This window comes from Fopius arisanus, unplaced genomic scaffold (genome assembly GCF_000806365.1).
Source record: "Fopius arisanus strain USDA-PBARC FA_bdor unplaced genomic scaffold, ASM80636v1 scaffold00093, whole genome shotgun sequence".
Classification (NCBI taxonomy): domain Eukaryota; kingdom Metazoa; phylum Arthropoda; class Insecta; order Hymenoptera; family Braconidae; genus Fopius; species Fopius arisanus.
The window spans coordinates 100,030-119,123 of record NW_011887832.1 but is presented as its reverse complement, the minus strand read 5'-3'; the positions used below and the strand labels follow the sequence as shown (position 1 = coordinate 119,123).

General features: G+C 39.0%; 1 protein-coding gene across 4 annotated transcripts in view; it reads right to left on the bottom strand.

Moving 5' to 3' along the window:
- The window catches only part of LOC105270713 (acyl-CoA desaturase), a 316,759-nt gene extending 312,665 nt beyond the window's left edge, over positions 1–4,094 (bottom strand). For all 4 annotated transcript variants that reach the window (XM_011311831.1, XM_011311830.1, XM_011311829.1 and 1 more), the window contains exon 1: positions 3,921–4,094. The gene's annotated coding sequence lies outside the window, so the exon portion shown is untranslated. The remainder of the gene's footprint in view (positions 1–3,920) is intronic.
- Positions 4,095–19,094: the final 15,000 nt, after the last annotated feature.

The window sequence follows — 19,094 nt, the reverse complement described above, 5'->3', positions numbered from 1 at the left end:
GTTTTGTACAACCCTACACGAGCAGCGGGGTAAGTGAAAAGGATGGCGATAAACGGCCACTTACCTCCCTAACACAACAAATAGTACGGGGGTTAAGCAGGCCGAGTAATGTAATAGCACATTCCTATACGAGGGAGATGGACTTTTCACGAGTGTGAAGTTCGCGACCCGAAGCAAAGCCGAAAGCTGCCAACTACACTCGTGAAAATTCCCGGTTTATGTGGCGAATACTAGTTTTTATTACGATGTACCGAAAAAATACTTTTCAGTCACGCTCCGCTTTGATGTGCAAGACCAAAAAGTGATTTTTCCCTACATTGCCAAAAAAAAATTGTTCGCAATTCGTGCGGAAAGTGGTTTTCGCCATGTGCGATTATGCCCCCCGCCTTCAGTACACACTACAAACCTTGCACTCGCCAAAAATAATTTTTCCGTATTTGTTATGAAATATAGTATTTTAGCAGTGTTTTTACGTTCAGCGAGTGCCGAACTGTGCTCTTTTCATTTACTAGTAAACGAAAAGTTTTTCCGTTCACCTTTCCTTTAATAGTAAATAAAAAGGCACTTTTCGGCTTGAAGTGAACGTAGCAGCAATGTCGAAATTAGTATATTTCGTCGCAAGTGCGGGAAAATCATTTTGTTGTGTGGGAGGTTTATAGTGGGAGGCGAGTGGTATAATTCAACATGCCAAAAACAACTTTCTACACGAGTTGCGAACACTATATTTCTTCGCAATGTGCAGGAAAGTTAGTTTTAACGTGTGTGAAGCGAAGTGGAGCGTGCCTGAAATAGTATATTGTGCGTCAAGAGCGGAAGATCACCTTTTCCCGCATGAAGTGCACATGCTATTTTTCAGCATGCCTGCAGGGAATTTCCTATTTTGCTGTCTGAAGAGCGGGAGGAAAGTGAATATTTCCGCCTGAGGGTGGAAAGCTGCTCCCAAGTTAAGTATATCAAGGACGATCTTTTTCTAGAATTGTTGACTTTTTCTATTGCTCTATGTTTTTGTTCTGTTTTCATTCAACTTTTAGTTTGCACCTCATCGATTTCTGCCTTCACGTCTTCGAACTTCAAGATTTAATGTATTATCAGCCAGGATATTAGAAACTTAAGGACTTCTACCATTCTCTTGATTTCATTGCTGTTTTAAAGGACAAAATAGTCAATTTAAAGGTGGTTATCGACGATAACAAATCAGTTTATGATGAAAAGAATATTCCAGGTGCATTTCTACGGATTATCCATCACGTTTTCACGAGAATTTTCTTTTAGGAATAAGTAAAAAAATGAGGATTTCGGATATAGGATTTAGGTTTCGGATATAAGATTTAGGTTTCGGATATAAAAGAGGATCTATTTTATAACTTTCGGAATTCTTCCTAATATTCTAAATCGCTTCAGTTTTGTATTTTTTTATCATGTCATCGGCCTAATCGGATTCTTGCCAGGCTAATAAAACTTATTAATGACAGGCCTAGACCAGCTCATATTTCGATTGCACGGGCCTCGTGACAGAAAGCAAGGCACGTTAGATGGCCTCAACGTTTTCCTGACAGATACAATCACATTCTTTGTGCATTATGATTAAATTGATCAAAAAAATACTTGTCAGGCTTTATTACATGAATTACTATTATGGGGGAGTCCCTTCATAATAAATATTGAGTTTACAATTAATGTTTATTTTAAACTATCAATAATTAATTTCAGTTGGTATAAGAAAACCATTATCAGGAAACAGTTTTTGAGAATATGTTGCTAGGTTTTGAATCTGATTCTGAAACTTTCAGACGAAATTGAGATTATAATATAAGGCACTGAACTTTTTAGTATTCCTATGAGTCTGGAATGATTAAATTCAATCATTAGAAAACTAAATGTGGAAATGTAGGAGTTCTTCCTCAATCTAACAACCTTTTCTTTCGAGGTCTCTCAAGATTCCGAAAATATTGTATACTTTTCTATGAGTTAGCAGGACTCCCTGTGAACTGTGATGCCGAAGTGATGTACGTGTTATTTCCTAATAATGGATCTATCTCCATACGCTGCGGGCTAATAAACAAAGTTCCATATGAACCGTTCAGTTTTTTCGTCCATCTTTCTGAATTCATTTTTATTTTTCAGCAAAAGCTGATTTGAGAATAAAAATGTGTGATAAGAACAGAAAGGTGTAACCTTATTTTAGAGTTTAAATCCTTTCAATGATCTTTTTTTAAAAATGAAAAAAATCATTCAATAGTATATTGTACACCAAGGGAAGAAAATAGGGCATTCGAACCCATGTGCTGTGATAAACATACGGGTCAAAATGTCTCATTTTCCTTCTCGGTGCACCTTATTCTTTCCGTCATCACTACATGGAAAAGTTCGACTTTCCTTTCGTTCAGAAAATGGTGTTTTTCGGGCAGCAATCACAACTTATTGAGACACTTCAACTAGTCGTAAATACCTTTACAGACGTCTAACTCCATCATTCCAGGTGTAAAGAAACAGAAAAATTTCATAGAAAGTCTTTGTAACCCGTAAAAAACTATATAATATCTTCAGAATTTTTAGATACACGAAAGAAAACAGATGGCCGAATTGGAGAAGAATGTCTCAATTGTAAAAAGGACTTGTCATACCTGACGTTAAGCGAATTATCCTTTTTGGAGCTACGAATTCCGGTCAACAAGATTAATATATTATTGATTTCTATTAGTCTGTACCTATAACAACGATTTAAAAAGAATTTTTCGTCACCATGTGCCAAACAGTAACTTTTCAAACACTCTCCGCTTCACCTCGCGTGCCTAAAAAGTGACTTTCCCGCAGATTGTAAAAGAAAATTTTCTTCACCACTCGTGGAGAAAGTGATTTTTGGTATGTGGGATTATACTACTCGCCTTCGGCTCGTGCTATGAACCTCCCATTTTTTCGCACTTGTTACGAAATATACTATTTCCGTACTACTTTTCACGATTTATCGCCTGGTAATTAGGATGGGGGTTTTACTCGCGTAGTTGGCCGACTCGTCTTCGGCTCGACTTGTCAAACTTCACACGAGTAAAAAACCTCATCCCCACAGTCCGGAAATATACTATAAATAAAAAATAAAGAATCAACAGAAGAATTGGATCAATTTCCCAGAAATTCGACGAAGCAGTCAAGTTTACGGTATTTTTGAAGGGATTTTATTGTTTAACTAATCATCCCATTACTCTATGAATGATGGAAGTTTTTTATGGATAATAAAAAAATATTTAACTTTGAAAAAGAAAATTAATGAACGTTTGTTCAACGTTAATGAATAATGAACGTTTTCAATGAAAAAAGATATTAAGAAAAAATGCACAAATTATTCGTATCTATCTTTCCATCTATAATGTCACAATATTTCTTAATGAATTTCGTAAATCTATCGGTTCGGAAGGAAAAATAAATTTTGGCAGGTTGCAGTATATAAAAATAGAGGGTAATACAAAATTCAAATAATGAAAAATTAAAATCAGCACTATAGTAAATCCATGAATAGAGAAAAGAATTTCCGAAAAATGACGCGAAAGTGTGTTAACCTGGAACAAAGTGTGGATACGTAAAAAATTATGGAATGAACCTCGATTTTTTCACCGGTCACATAATTTGTAGCGACTTTCTTTTGTCATCCTGACGAAAATAACAACATCACGAAAGATTATTATTTCTTTGACCTTAACTACAGCGTGAATCTGAAAATCATGCTACATAATCATAATATAATGCTACACATATTTTATAAAATATTCCCCGCACAATTCAAGATGATTACGATTAGCTCATAACTGAGAATATAAAACAGGAAATTACCTATGCTTTAATATCGGACTGACTTAGTATTGACAAAATTCATCAATGTCATATCAAAACAACGTCGGAATGAATAACAAATAATATGAACATACCTTACAATCCACGTAGAAATCAGGAGTTGGAATCACCTAATAATTGTGTATGGATGAAATATTTTTCAAACAACTATACTTATTTAGCACCAATCAAGAATTGCAATGCTCTGATGTGGAATTTCAGGAGACCATTCGCTGTCGTCATAGGAGGACTATCGTCTGATGGTTTTCTCGCCGTTTTGCCGCTGTTGAGAAATTTATTAAGACTTTTGTCGAAACATAGAGGAGGGGTTGAAATAAATCGAGTGAAAGAAGGGAGATAGTCGAGAGTGAATGGTTGTCGGTAGCTTCGACTCTGGCGAGACGGGAGTTGAGTAAAATTATCGGATCATATTACTTTTCTCCAGCGGAGCTGATCTACTGCAGTGCTCTTCTTGTTGGACGGAAATTTTTTCTTTAATTCATTAAGTCATACTGACTTTCGTTTTTCACCAATCCGTGAATATGATGAATTCATATCGTGTAATGCAATAGGAAAATATATCGATACAGTATTTAGGTGATGGATCGTCAATTAACCTTTTTTTACCGTAATTCAAGTCCGAAATGACTCACGCTAATAGTGTCCCGTCTTGATACACGTATGCACACGTGAATATGTTATTGATATTTTTTTGTTATCCTGGCGTGATTTAAACCTGCTTCTACTTGATTCAAGTACGCTGAAGAATGGGTTTGATTCCAGTATACAATCATGAACACTCCAATTTTCGAAAAACAAATCAACATTTAGTGCCATGAATCCGTAATTTTATGAAAACATTGATTCAGCAATCCGGTTGGGTGCTAAAAAAAACAACTTCGTTGCAAATTTCAAACAAGAACATATGCGTTCAATCAATGTGTTTTTTTTTTTACTGTGGAAATCTTCATCGGATGAATCGAGGCGAGTAAAACATTGCAACCAAAATTATAAGGATTCGAAATTTTTTTTTCGTGATTGAATAAGCAGTCTCCCAGTCCCACAAACCTCGTTCATAATGCAGGAGTGGTCTTTATATTCGTAGTTGAGGTCGTTCTAGAGAGATTCAGTCTAAACAGACTGATTCACTATCACACACATTCTGGACGAAAATAGGCTCCAAATTTAAATGGAAATTTCGGTAAAATCTGCCAGAAATTTGCTCCAATTCCAATTTGCTTCAATTTCCGAAATCAAAACAATAAAAATTTGTCCATTGGAACACAAATCTGGAGACTCTCTGTATTATTCAAAGCATATAAACTTGGAACGTTTCTATTATTTTGATGAAGCAAAAAATTGGAAAAGATTCGATACAATTGAAAAAATTAAGACAATGACCACCCTTCTTGCTTGCTAAATCATATGGATTTGAGAAGTTTCAACGGCTAATTTATTCAGAAATAAAACGGATTTTTATCAGTTTGATTAAAAAAATTCCTTACACGGAAAAAAGACACAGGAAAAATTACGTGACTAATCACGTAACCGCGGACTGGTGTGTCATTTCCTCGTTTTTTACTAGAGAATTTGGGAAGACATGAGAGACGAACAGTAAATTTCATTATTTGCTCTGGAAAATTTACGTTATTGTCACGTAATTTCTTAGGATCTTGTAGACGTTACCACAGTTGCGGTAAAAAATATTCCAAGTAACGTAAAAATTATCCAGTTTCATTTTGATTTTACGTGACATACCGTTATGTTTACGCGACCGAATTGAAAAATTCTTAGACACCGTTCGTGGTACGACTGTGGTCATATCCGATCTCGAATCATCGTCCAAGTTCGGATCACGTCACCCGCCAATGGACTAATGGGTTCAGGAAATTATTATTGTCAGAAGGATAAAAAAACATTACAGGTGATTTTTGAATAGCATGAGTGGATCAAAAAATACCTGAGCACCTTATTAGTGTTTAAAAGTATGTACATCATTTTAATAGTATAATAATTTCCCAGTATTCATGAATGTCGGCGACGGGTGGTCGTGCACATGGTTGCACGCATTAATTATTACATCATGGCCTGATGTTTTTGAACATTGTTAAAATTAATAATCAATGAGGAAAACTGCCTGAATAAAATAAATGTAGATCCAATCAAATCATTTATCAATTAATTATCCTCTCCCTCAATTATTATTATTGAAAAAAAAAGATTGGGGAAAAATTACGAAACAATTCAGCAAAATTTATGGACCTGAGTACCGTAATTTCTCTACCTTTAAAGATCACTTTTTGCCGACCGAGTGGGAAAATGTTCTGAATGATCGGCACTTTTTCCCATTTTACATTTCGCCCCACGTTTACCTTTCACACTTGAATTTTTACGGAACTTTTTGGGTACTATTGTTGGACACCTTCTGGACACTTCACTTTTTCGAACACCGCAAATCTTATTCTATACATGTCAGTCAGTTCATTTTCTCGAGGCCTCGGTGAACTGACATGTATGGAATAAGATTCGCGGTGGTCTAAAAAGTCGAAAAGAAAGTTGAAAAAGTCCAAAATACTCGCGGACTCAATTGTTTGATCATGGTCGCCTCATAAATTGTACAAATTTCGAGAAAATCGAAAGGAAGTAGTCTTGTGTTTGCACACATGGAACGCAGCTGACGTGTTATTCAACTTTTTTATCTAAAAAAGCGTTTTGACAATTGGAGACATGCCCAAGTTTCACTTACTGCACAGTTTGGCCAACACCTTTCAATTTTTTCAAACCGATATTCAAAATTACGAATGACAATTTCTCATAATATTTCTTTTTGAAGACAGGCAAAGAATGTCTTTGAAGCTTAGCTAGTTAATCTCCGCAGTGCCATAGGAAAGTAACATTTCCTGCAACCCGAGAGAACGAAGACAAAAAACATGAGGACCAAATATTAGGGAATTATGTCTACGGAACAAATCGCAGGATGTCCCTAGCTAACTTTCTGTTTTTTATATTTTCCCGTTACTCATTGACTGACTAATCATTGCTGTATCAACTCAGGGTTGATACACTCGAGCTAACAAATTAATATCACTCGAGATGTGATTCTTTCACGGAATTTTCTTTGGATGTTCCTTGCTATTGAGTTGATAAGAGGAAAGTTAATTGGTAGGGGGCCGGAACTAAACAGAAATAATCAATTTGTACTGACATTACACCTTGGTTACACAGACTTTAACCTGTTATTTTTCCTTTTTTTTTATTCACCACGGTCTTTGCGTACACAAGAGAAAAAGATATTATTATCGTGCCACTTTGACTTCCGAAAAGTAAGTAAATTATTTTAGCTTTTCGATTTCTTGAGAGCATCTGAAGAAGGAGGAGGGAACTCTCTATACAACAACAGTTTGGCATTTTTCTAATTGGTTACCACGATTACCAAGAACCTTCGTGGGAGAACAGAGGGTGTGCTTTTAAAAAAGGCAGAATTGGATATTCCCCAAGTCATAAATTGGCAACGCGAAGTTCGAAACCCCTTTATTTTTACTGTGACGGCTTGCAATAAATTACTCTGAAAAACAAGGTTCTGTCGGGAAATGTGTCGTCTTCAATAGACCCACTTTCCCAGTCAGATCCTTCTGGACATGTATTCTGCGCTTAGCTAGAAATTATTATAATAAAATCGAAGAAATTTCTAATAAGACGATTAATGCTCTAGCAGAGTTCCCAATTGATGAAGCTGTAGACAGAGCCAGATATGGTCATGTAAAACCACAATATTTTACATATTATGATAAGATCGAATTATATCAAGACGAATCGAACAAACCGATCTTATATCATGTTGGAAGATACATGAACAATAAACAAATCCCCATTGATAATTTTAAGACGAAGGAACTTCTATATGCTAGAGATATCCCTAACTATGATTTCGAAGACTTCTCAGGAGTCAATAACAAATTCTGGTGGCTGAACGAGGACGATAAGTACATGAAAAAGTTAAAAAACCGTTATTTAGCTTTTGTGCAAAATAATAAACTCAATGAATCTAGCAGAGGACAGAGAAGATCCCACAGGAATAATTTCCGTCCACCTTAGGACTTCGAATTATAATCAAGTAGTTAGTAATAGAAATATATTTACTAATATTTGATTCCCTACTGTGAAACATTTAAAATCTTTCAATATTAGTTCCACCCAATACCATTTGATTATAAGATACTAACAATACCTACATAGTACTTAAGTACGTTAAAAGCTACTTGAATGTAAAATACTGTATCTTTTTTTCTTTTTTTTATGTTTCAATTATTATGCAAATCCATTGTGCCATTTTTTTTCCGCCGCATCAGCAAGTAAAAATTTTTTTTTTAGGCACATCACTTCTTTATTATATAGTTTACGACCGAAACCGTAATAATCTCAATAGAAATACAAAAAGGTGAACGCTATAAACATAACAATATGTATCTAACTAAAAACTCGGGAGGCCTAAGTTTTCTTAACCACAATTATTGTTCATAAAACCATTTTTTTTTATAGTAGTTTTTAAAGTTGTAAATATTTGTAAATATAGAGTGTTATCCAATAAAAACTTGGTAAAAAAAAAGAATCCTTCTGGACATGTGCTTTGCGCGTGGGCGCCAGTAAAGTTGGGGGGTTGCCCACACTCAATGAAGGGTTTGAGGGTTCCTGGTCCTTGTGAGGAATTTTAGGGTTGACAAAAAAATAGGAAATTGCTGAAGAGCTGAAGGTTTTCGGGAATACGATTTTTCCCAGCTCACCAGTCACTTTGTCTGAAACTACTTGTTCGTTACTACCTTTAAAATTGTTGGATTAGATGATTAAAAAAAGGCTTAAAATCACTCTATTGTTCGCGTTCTCCCTCTTCATTCGCTCTCTAAAATGTGTGTAATTTTAAACTATTTTCATTTCCTTACGAATAATAAATTATAATTAAATACAACTCAGCAGTAAATAAAATTGATTTTGTCGGAGACGGAACAATTGCCATGTGATAACCATTATGTTTTGTCATCACCTCTCCCATAGCATCATTATATTTGTTAGGGTCTTTTTCATATGTTAGACGGAGAATAGTATAGGAAAAATGGGGCCCTGTAACAACATGTTCCGAATATTAGTCTCTTACTTTTGAATTCGAATAGAGTGTAACGTGGCATTCAACTAGTTACTGTTTCTCGACCTGTTCGCACTATTTAGAGGACTTCCAGCAGACGGGAAGTCACATCCAGTGGCGAGAGTTCTCTGAGAGAAAAAATATTTTATTTCAATTTTCTTTAATTTTGTTTTTAATTAACATTTTACGCGCCACTGTGTTCCGTCGAGGACATTGCCAAGGATCCCCGCAAAGCCGAGGGATGTCGTCAAGCACCTGGATTTGACAGAACTTTGGATGTGGCCGATAATGGAGCCACAATACAGTCATCAACAATACCGGAAGTGACGCGATGATGGATACACGTGGCTAATTAGAGATCAGCATAAAATTCGCTAATGTTTAACTATGTGAAAGAGTTTTTTCTCCCTAGGTAGCAGTCAACGCAAGAATTAATTAGAAATTATAGGGAAGCGCTGAGAACCTGTTCTCCTTCATTAAAGGCACTTCTTTAATATTAAGCATCACGAGATTTAAGGGCACATGCGTTTGGGATAAATTATATCTGTCGCGCATGGCCTATTAATTGGGATTGGTGGATGATGACGTTGTCACTCCGCACTCACATGATATCACCACGCTACCTCCCAGTTGCGTGCGTTCACGTGTGATGCGAAATTCACTTCCTGTTTATGGGCATTGGGCGCGTACCTGTGTCGAAAATTATAAGATAAAGGCGGCATTGACGCACAACAGTACTTACGAAGTTTCAGGTATTCTGAGAAGAATTAGGTGAGCGCGGTGGTCCAAATTTTATTTGTTATTTTTTTTTTGTTGCGATCAGAGGTTTATTAACCGTTTTAGTGCGGGGCGAAATGGAGGTATCTATGCGAAAAAAACCGGCCGAATTTCACAGTTTTACAAGGGTTGGGGAAAATGCTTGTAAAAACCAAACGAGAAACAATATTTCATTAATTTATCTTGTAATGAAATTAGATCATTTATAACGCATTACAAATTTGTTTTGAGATAGAGTCCTCCCGCAATGCGAGTAGTATATAGATATATCGGCTCCCGGCACTGAGAGGGTTAAATGGATGAATTTTTTTTATGATGTTTCGTACATCAGAGTCCTGCAGGATTGTTAGTAATTTTTCATTAGAGAATCTCTCACGACCCGCATCTAACAATTTCATTTGCTCTTTCTCTCTCTGAATTAGTACTCTCTCAAATAATTGGTTTTGATTGTATTTCTTTTATACAGTGGTGATGATATTTAATTATTATCGCGACTTTTCTTTTATTGATTTAACTAGTGTCGTGAAAATTGTAGCAAACTCGCCATTGGATTTATTTTCATGTTAGTAGATTTAAGGTCTTCTGATTTCGGGATTATTTGTCTCTGGTTGTATATTTCTTTTGTGTAATTCTGAGTGTTCGAGGTCACGTAGAATTGTCGATTATTCGCGTTATTGTTTCGAGTCATTGAATTACGTTGACACTTTTATACAAAATATTTCAGTTTAAAACTTTTAACTTTTTCCGACCACTAACAATGGAGTTTTATAACTCAGTTGTTTGATATTTCGTTATTTCTGAGTTCGTTGATTATTTTATGATTATTTAATTATTTATTTATTCTTATTGTGACATCCGTCGAAAATGTTTTATAATTTTTAATAATGTTCAAACGGAACAGTAAGAGTAAAGTTAAATTTTCTCCCCACCCCGGAATTTTGGTTTAAAAGGCCTCGAAAGTCAGCTGCAAGTCGTAAAACTGCAGTTGAACATTTTCCGAGTTGACTTTTCTCCGTAAGGGAGTCGTAAAATAATAGACTGTGACCTTGGCCGGTGAATTTGCCTGGGAAATTCCAGACTAAGGCACGATAAATCGAATAATTAATAATGTTAAGGGAGGGCCTGAAAATAGGGCCTACAAAAATATTGGGCCTTTTATTTATTAAAACGAGGGGAAGGGGTAAGGCCAGCCAGCTTGCGGCAACACGACTAAATTTATATACCTAAAAAAGAAAAGGGGGGAAGCTAGTAGGAAAAAAGGGGGATGAAGTTAGGGACCAATTTCCCTGAAGCACTAATTCAGGTTAATCAGTAGGGGGTCGATCGGGAAACACTACTTATCATCAACGTATCACTTGATCAATTTACTATTGGGACGCTCACCGTTGGGGGGAGTTAATATAAGGGGCAAGGTTATTTCGTTGGTGCAGGGGGATAGCCTAAGGGTACTCACGGTGATGGCCGCCCTAAATCCTCCACGCGTCCTCTCTCTCTCTCTCTCTCGGCTTTTCTCTCCTTCCTGACTTGCTTTCTGTTCCCCTCCTTCCTTGTCTACGCCTGGATACTTCCTGGTCTTCCAGATGGTTTCCTCCACAAATATATCTCCTGACGACTCTTTTTACTCTCTCCGAGATCTCTGAAAAACTCTTTCTCCAAACTCTCTAAAACACTCCGAATCGCGGGGTAGCTGTATAACGAGTAATGGCTGCTCGTTGCCCATTGTTCTTCTTCCGCGATTATCGCCCATATCCTTTTCCATCTTTAAAGTTTCTTGGCGGGTCAACCGAAGGATGTCTCCTTCTTCCGGGTCACATGGGGTCCAATTCTTCGGAGGGGGGGGGGGGGGGGTATTTCTCCTTTCTGCCAGTCCTCTACCTCCGTGGTGACTACCGGGGCGAAGGGAAACGAAGAAGGGGGAAGGAACATCGCCGGAGTTGAAAACCAGCGGTGACAGGTTTGATAACCTAACTTAACTTACCTTAGCCTAGTTATATTAATAAAAAATGCAATTATTAGGGGGGAGGGGTAGGGGCACGAACTATTGCCTCGTTACAAGACGTGCATCAAGATTTGTCACACTGAAAGAATTTTAAGAGTATGGGAAATTCAAGGAAATTTGTAATTTAAGAGACTAAAATTTTCTACTTTTTTCATTTTTTTCAAATTGTTATTATTAAAGGAATGATTTTTTTCGTGGAGTTGGATATGAGAATGTAACCTCAAGTAATTAATTTTCATTTTATATAACGAGTGTAATGAGGAAATATTTTTGTTTTTCATATATAATTGGTAGAATCCGGAATAATGTTCAGAAACATTGAAAAAGGTTCAAGGTGATTAATTAGAAATTAGTTAATTAATAATTTAAGTGTTTGTTTTAAAAATATTAATCTTTTTTTTCGCTGCTTGGAATAGTTGTGAGTGAAAATTTGTGTACCATTTGAGATTAGCAGAGACAGAGAATTGTAAGTTTTATAAACTATATTTTTAAGTGTTTTTTTGTTATTAATATAGACTCTCCGGAGTCAGTTTAAATCAAACTACGTGTTCAAATTTACTTTGTATAAAGTAGCCAAAAATTTTCCCCCACTCAACGACAAGTGATCGATTAACTTCGGACATTTCCGGGGTTCATCGGATCGGTGACCCTCGGTCACCACCGAGCTTGGAACCCCCCCCCAAAACCATTGATATAGTCAACGTCTTCCAATACGCACTTCAACTTTCCGTATCATTCAACCATTCACACATCACGACTTTCCACGAGTGTCTCGCCGACGCACAACGAATTAGTCGTTTGATTAACATCAATTACTCGTTTAGCCCAACGTGTCTTGCATTGAATTTACTTGAAGTCAACGATTTCTTAATATTCCTTGTATATTTTTGTATATATTTGATAAGTGATAATTAAACGCGAAGTTTTATAATTCAGTTTTCTTATTACTCGATCTTCTCTTCCCAATACTGTTCTCCAATTTTCCGACGCCCGACCACCCAAAAAGAACGTCTCTCATCAAACATACTTTTTATTCCTTCAATTCAGTAGGGTTAATTTTGGGAAATTATTTCAATTTAAAGTTTTGATCCATTTACAAATGCTAGCTAAAGAATCACGTCATTTTGTTCAATTTTTGACGTGACATTATGATTCATTAGACTTCAGACACTCTTTATTTACTTTAATTTGACGACAGTGACTCGTATAAAATAATATTATATGTTCAATAACGCTTAATGGATTTAAGGGGATTTTCTTTATTAATTTTTTTTTATTGCATCGAGACTGAATTGATTATTACCAATTGTTCTCCCGACAATTCTATATTTCATTTATCTTTCTGGTAGTTCCAATTGCATCCTCTTTCTGCTTCATTCAATAAATCTCTACGTATCGAGCTGCTGGATTTGCTGAAGCTGAAGGTGAAGGAAAAGTTGATAACGGTGGTCATTCCGTTAAATGACCTAGCGCCTAAAATTGCGATTTTTGATTTTTTTTTTTTGGGGTTGTTTGTGCCAGAGGGCAGGCTAATGGACGCGAAATGACACCGCAATAGATTAGAATATTGAATACTCTAGATGATTATAGTCACTCTCACGTAAGAATTCTAAACGCTGACGATGAGAACAGGGCCTTAGCTCACTTGGGGCTGAGTGAATCAGGCCTGCCCAGGCTTAATTCCATAGTTTTCTATGGCCATAACCATAAGTCTTATTTTAAAAGTTTCATCTAAATTCAATTAAAGATTGAAAGACGCCGATAATATTTTTGATTGTGAGAAGCTTGCGCATTTTAATTTGGCATCGAGAGCAGGAAATAGAGAAGTTGAGTTTAAAAATGCATGTGAAGTGAGGGCTACTAACAACATGATAATATGTAAAATTGTTTTCCAAACAATATTTCCTCTTCACGAAATTTATGAAAGGTACGAATTTTTATTTATAAAGTCGATTAAAAACAACAAATAACGAATCAAATGCATAAAAACAAAAAAACTGCAATATGTTGTTAACGAAGAGTCCGTGGATACGGTCAAATAACTTGTAAGGAATTCCGCAGGCAACCCTTAGGAGCATGTAGGATTAACGCACGCGAGAGGGAGTTCGCGTAACCGCGAAATTTTGCTAGGAGGTGAACGATCTCCGAGAAATTATGGGTTCGGTTGGGTCCGTTTTTGGGTTTCGGTGGAAGGCCCTACGGGGATGGCCAATGTCGCGTGCGGCAAATTTTAATTATGTTACGGTTCTGCTTCAAGACGTAAAGGCCCCGTTAGATCTGTCGCGAGAGATTAAAGAGGAAAAACTATGAAAAATATGTCCCATCCCGACATCATCCTTTTCAAATTTGAATCTTTCTGTCGCGAGCGAGCGGAGCTAAACGTTGTGCACTCTAGGCGCACGTGGCACTAGGTCCACGTCAGGATATCCTAGACGAGCACCGGTGGTGTCTAGTTGAGTTTTCCCGCCGGCGAGAACACGTGAAGAGGAATAGTTGTGGTGTTGTTTTTTTTTGGGAATTGAGGGCAGTTTTCGCGGGGGAGAGACGTTTTTTGTAGGTTGAAGTGTCCCGACTACACCTCCAACTCTACCGAGCCTACCTGAGAGGAATTTTGCGTGCAAGGGAGCCAGGAAAACCCCGGTAAGTACGCTGGCTTGTCGTGCTGGGTTGCGTGGCAGGTTTCATGGTGGATTTGGTGTTGGCTGTTTTTCCTCTCACGTTCGGTTAGAATCTGTTTATTGTGGGATTTTCCGCGTGACTAGAAGAGATTGCTCTGTGCGGGAGAGCCAAAAAAGAAATGGGTTCACCGGACGTATCCTTCCTTGATTTTTTTTGCGTCAAATGTCATGTCGCGGGCCAGAAAATTTCCACAGCGAACACCGTCTCTCCATTGTCGCGTTCATAGAGACATAAAATAGCGACCTCGCGTACGCCAGAAATTCGGAAATTCAAAAATAACGAGAGTTGTATTCGGGCTACCGAGGAGCACCTCCCAGGGCTCTCTCTCGGGATTTTTAGCATGGGAACATGACGGATTTGTTATGCCCCAGAAATACAATTAATTAAGAAATAGTATTAAGTAATTTCTCATAATATGAGGACACGCGAAGTGGCACATATTATCAAAAACATGTAATGTCGAATCAGACACTGTTGAAATATAAACTATCCCGAATATTTGTGGAATAAGTCCACATATATTCGTCATAATGTAGATCACTGGGGTGCAGTGTCAGCACTTCGCCCCATCAACGGCTATGGCCTTTACGTACACCTGGGACGTCACCCGATATTTCTCCAGGTGTAAAACAAAGATAGAACACTTGTCGCAATCGAATCCACGATGAAATATAAGCTCGTGAGTGCGTTGCCACTGGGTCAGTTAGTCAGGTTGTCAGACACAGACAATTAATAATCCGATTATTCGTTAAGTCACTTTCTTGTAATTCATATTGCCTGATATTTACGGCCTTAATCAAAGACTATATTTATTGAATAAATCGTTTAATCGTTAAAAAGTTGAATCTCCCTGAGAGATATTCATTTCTAATTATCTACAAGTGATCTATTCCTATCATCGAACCCAACCGCTCGAGTCTATAACAGATTCATTTATTAATTTGTGGCTTGATGTTTACCCCGTTCGCGTTCGTGTCCCTTCCCCTTGACTGTTGGCCATGCGGATGTACCGTGCCAAGAGAAATGTCCCTACCATCTTGTTTATCTATTTTTGGCGAGACCCGGTGGTCTTGCGATTAATTCTCTCATGAGTGGGTTAACGCGATCTGGTTAGCGCAGAGTGGTTGGTCGTATAGCGAGTTGGTAGAAATCTCGTGGCGTAGATGGGCTGCTCTTGGTGTGGGAAAATGCGTTACCTTCCGTTTTTTCTTCTAGAATCAGTTTTCCCCTGCGCTCCACCGGTGAATGCTCCGGTGTTTTAGCTGCCATGTGCGACTCGAGTGTTTGTGCTCGGCTTATGCTGCGTCCAGGGCCGTCGCGAAGTGCCCGAATGCCCGTAACTATCGATTTTTTTCCGGCGGGGAGAATTTCGCTTTCTCCACCGTAGAGTCGCGGTACGGAAATTTCCTTCTTGTGTGAAATTAATTAGGGCCCGTAGGGGCACATTTGCGAGTTTGTGTTTCTCTCGATGCCTTGCGAAACTTACGCTCGACTCCTATTATTTTTCTTGGCCTTGTTTTTATTGTGATTATTTTATACGGTTCGTTATATTTTGCGGATTCGCAGAGGGTCTTTTTCCCCCTATTCTTTTCGGCCTTTCTTTTTGTCTTCTATTTCTATCGACCTTTTTGAATATCTACTTTTGTCGAGTTTCGCTAGTTCCTGTTATTTAAGTTACCTATGCTCGAACCTCGTTTCCATCTCGACCCATCCCTCTCTCCACAACCTCACCCCTGAGCAGCGCGGGCAATTACCATCTTTCCTCCGATTCCTCTGAACTTAATTTACGTTTTTGGTTTCGTTGCTGGGGATTAGATTCTGCTTTTTTTTTAACCCGGCTTGTTGCTTCCGAGGAGAAAAAACAAATGGCGCCCACATAGGTTTTTTTATTTGATCGGGGGAAGAAGGGCGGATAACGTCCGGTTTTCCTTATGAAAATTGACCACGTTACAAACAAATAACCCACAGAGACAACAAAGTAGAGCTACACAATATTCCGTACGTAATTAATACTTTAAATATATATCCCACGTGATGACTGCAGCGCAACGTACAACGAACAGAAGACAGGGTAATTTAATCGGGGGATCCGGTTTTGACGTCAATAGGGCGTGAAGATTTGACTAGTCTCACAACTATATTTTAACACAATAATTGAAACAATATTTCCATTAGAGAAATAGAAAACTTTTCTATTTTACTTTACTCACCGCCAAGCTTCTGCCGAATATCCGTCACTACCCTTGCCTACGCGCAGGACATCATGCGCCTGAAGGGGGTGCAACCTGTACCCGTGACATTTTCTTGGGAGACGGAAAATGCCCGTTACCTTCGCCAAGGAGGCCTTAGATAACATGACTCCTTAGATAGGTAGCGCGATCCGAGGGTTTGGTAGATACCCCCGCAACGTCTAGCTAAATCAGTAGCGTCAAGGGTGTAGGCAGCCCTGCGAGGGGTTCAACAACGGTTATAGGTAGCGAAAAGGGTTCTGTGACGTAGGGAGACCTCAGGTAAAGTATTTTCCCGGTTAGGTAGCACAACCCTTACCGATTATCTAAATCAATAGGATCCGCAGGGTAGGTAGCCATACAGGTAGCGAATCGAATTATGGAAAGTTGCGTAAAGGGCCTCAGACGGTATGGAATGTATAGGTAGCCTGATACTCTGTTTAGGTGGCGTAATTTGGGGGTTTGGTATAAACTTTCCCGATCACGGGCTAAATACTGTTACGTTGTTTCCCCGGAGTGTTCCGTAAGTCCGGGGAATTGGTTACCTTCGCCGGTTCCGTAGCATCCGCGAATTTACCAGGAGGGCGCCAGATATTTTAAGTGGGTAAAATAGCAAACCAGAGAGCCGCCTAGTTGTTAAGGATACAATTAGGAAATACCATTTAAGCCGCCTAGTGGTTGAGGACACAATTAGGAAAGACCGAAGATGCCGGGGGAGGTCGGGGTTAGCACCTCCCCAGTAATAGCCGATAACACATACGGACGAGAGCACAGAACGGTGGGGTTTGCCGTTCTCGCGACAGGACAGACAATAAGTTCCGCCTAGTTGTTAAGGACACAATTAGGAAAGACCGATAAGTTTCCGCCTAGTTGTTAACGACACAATTAGGAAAGACCGATAAGTTAAAATGAGGTGCGTGACCAGAGATCGTCACTGTCCCTTTCCTAGGGCGCAGTAAGGACCTCTGGAGACTTCCCGCGAAATACCAAAAATGGTGAATGTAAAGTTAGAACGCGTGCGGGAGCACTGGGTCGCTCAGTATGCTAGGTTATGGAGAGAGGGTCGGAGTTCTTTTAGTGTGGTGGGTCCCCGATAGCGTCGGAAGGTTGGTAGTGTAGGGTGATCGATAGCAGGTCAGGTCGATAGAGGCGAGAGCGATCGGTAATTAGATAGCGGTAGAACGCCGATAGCTGCCGATATGCGCTAGCATCGTGAGAACTCTAGGTATAGGTATACCTTCTAATATAGTCCGCTAGTTCAGCCTCATGGCTGTAAGAGAGATAGCGATAGGTAGAGCGATATGGCGGACTATATAGCCACGCTCATCATCGAGAGCTACGGGCTGTCAGAGCCCGGGGCCGAGTGGCCCATGAGAGTGCCGGAGCAACTCTGCCGTGTGGAGTGGAGAGTGCTCCCTAGTGGCTCTGCTCCCCACTCCCGACTCACGCAGCTGGAGTGCGTGGGGGATCCTCCGTGGTTCTTATCACCACCGCGAGGATATCCCTGCCAGTAACGTTTCCTGGAGCGCGCCGAATTCAAATGTCCCCAACCAGGCTGTCCAGTTAACCCCTTATCTGGACCCCTGGCCATTTGAATGCCCGCCCCGTCTACCGTGGAACAGTTCTCTGGAGTGGAGAACCAAGTGTTCCGACAGAGGAGTCTCATTGGGAGCTGAGGTTCAGTACTATAAACTCAACTCCCCACGCGTAGAGAATTAGCGGACCCAATCCATGCGACAGAGAGCGTGATTTATCCCGTACATTTTCCATTAACGCGAAAATTGCGTTACAATCAACAACCGTGCGGGGGCAGATGGCCATAACCAAATTCTTCCGTTTTATTATAGAGGGATCAATTCGCGACTAAACGGGTTTTAACGGTCTGAACGGTAAACTATTAATTAACCAATTGATTGCTTTCCTACCGAATTAATTAATTAAGTGCCCCAGGGCGTCTACGATGCTGCCAATAATTAGTCGGACTAATCGGCTAATTAATTGCGCAAATATATTCAAGTGATCGTAATTCGCGCGAGGTAGCAGGATAGCTTTCGTGGATTCCAACCATTGAAATTTATAAACAACGAGATAGCGTCCCCATGCCCAACCGGAATTCACAAAATGGCGGACAATAACCTCTCGGGGAGCATTATTGCATCACCCAGAGAAATTAATCCGGCCTCGCGAAGGTAGCCGAAAGTTTTTTCTAAAAGCTAGCGATAAAAATTTTAATGCCAAGGTAGCAATAAATTGAATGGAAGGTTAGCGATAAATTTTTAATAACAGGTAGCAATTAAGTTTAAGTCCAGGTAGCAAAATAAACCCGATTAAGGTAGCCAAAATTATTAGGTAGCGGGGTCTTCTCCTGCGCCCTTCAGGTGAGCCCGGAAAACCCAATAAAGTAGGTAACAGGTATCGAAAATTTAGTGTTATAGAGCGTAGACAGTAG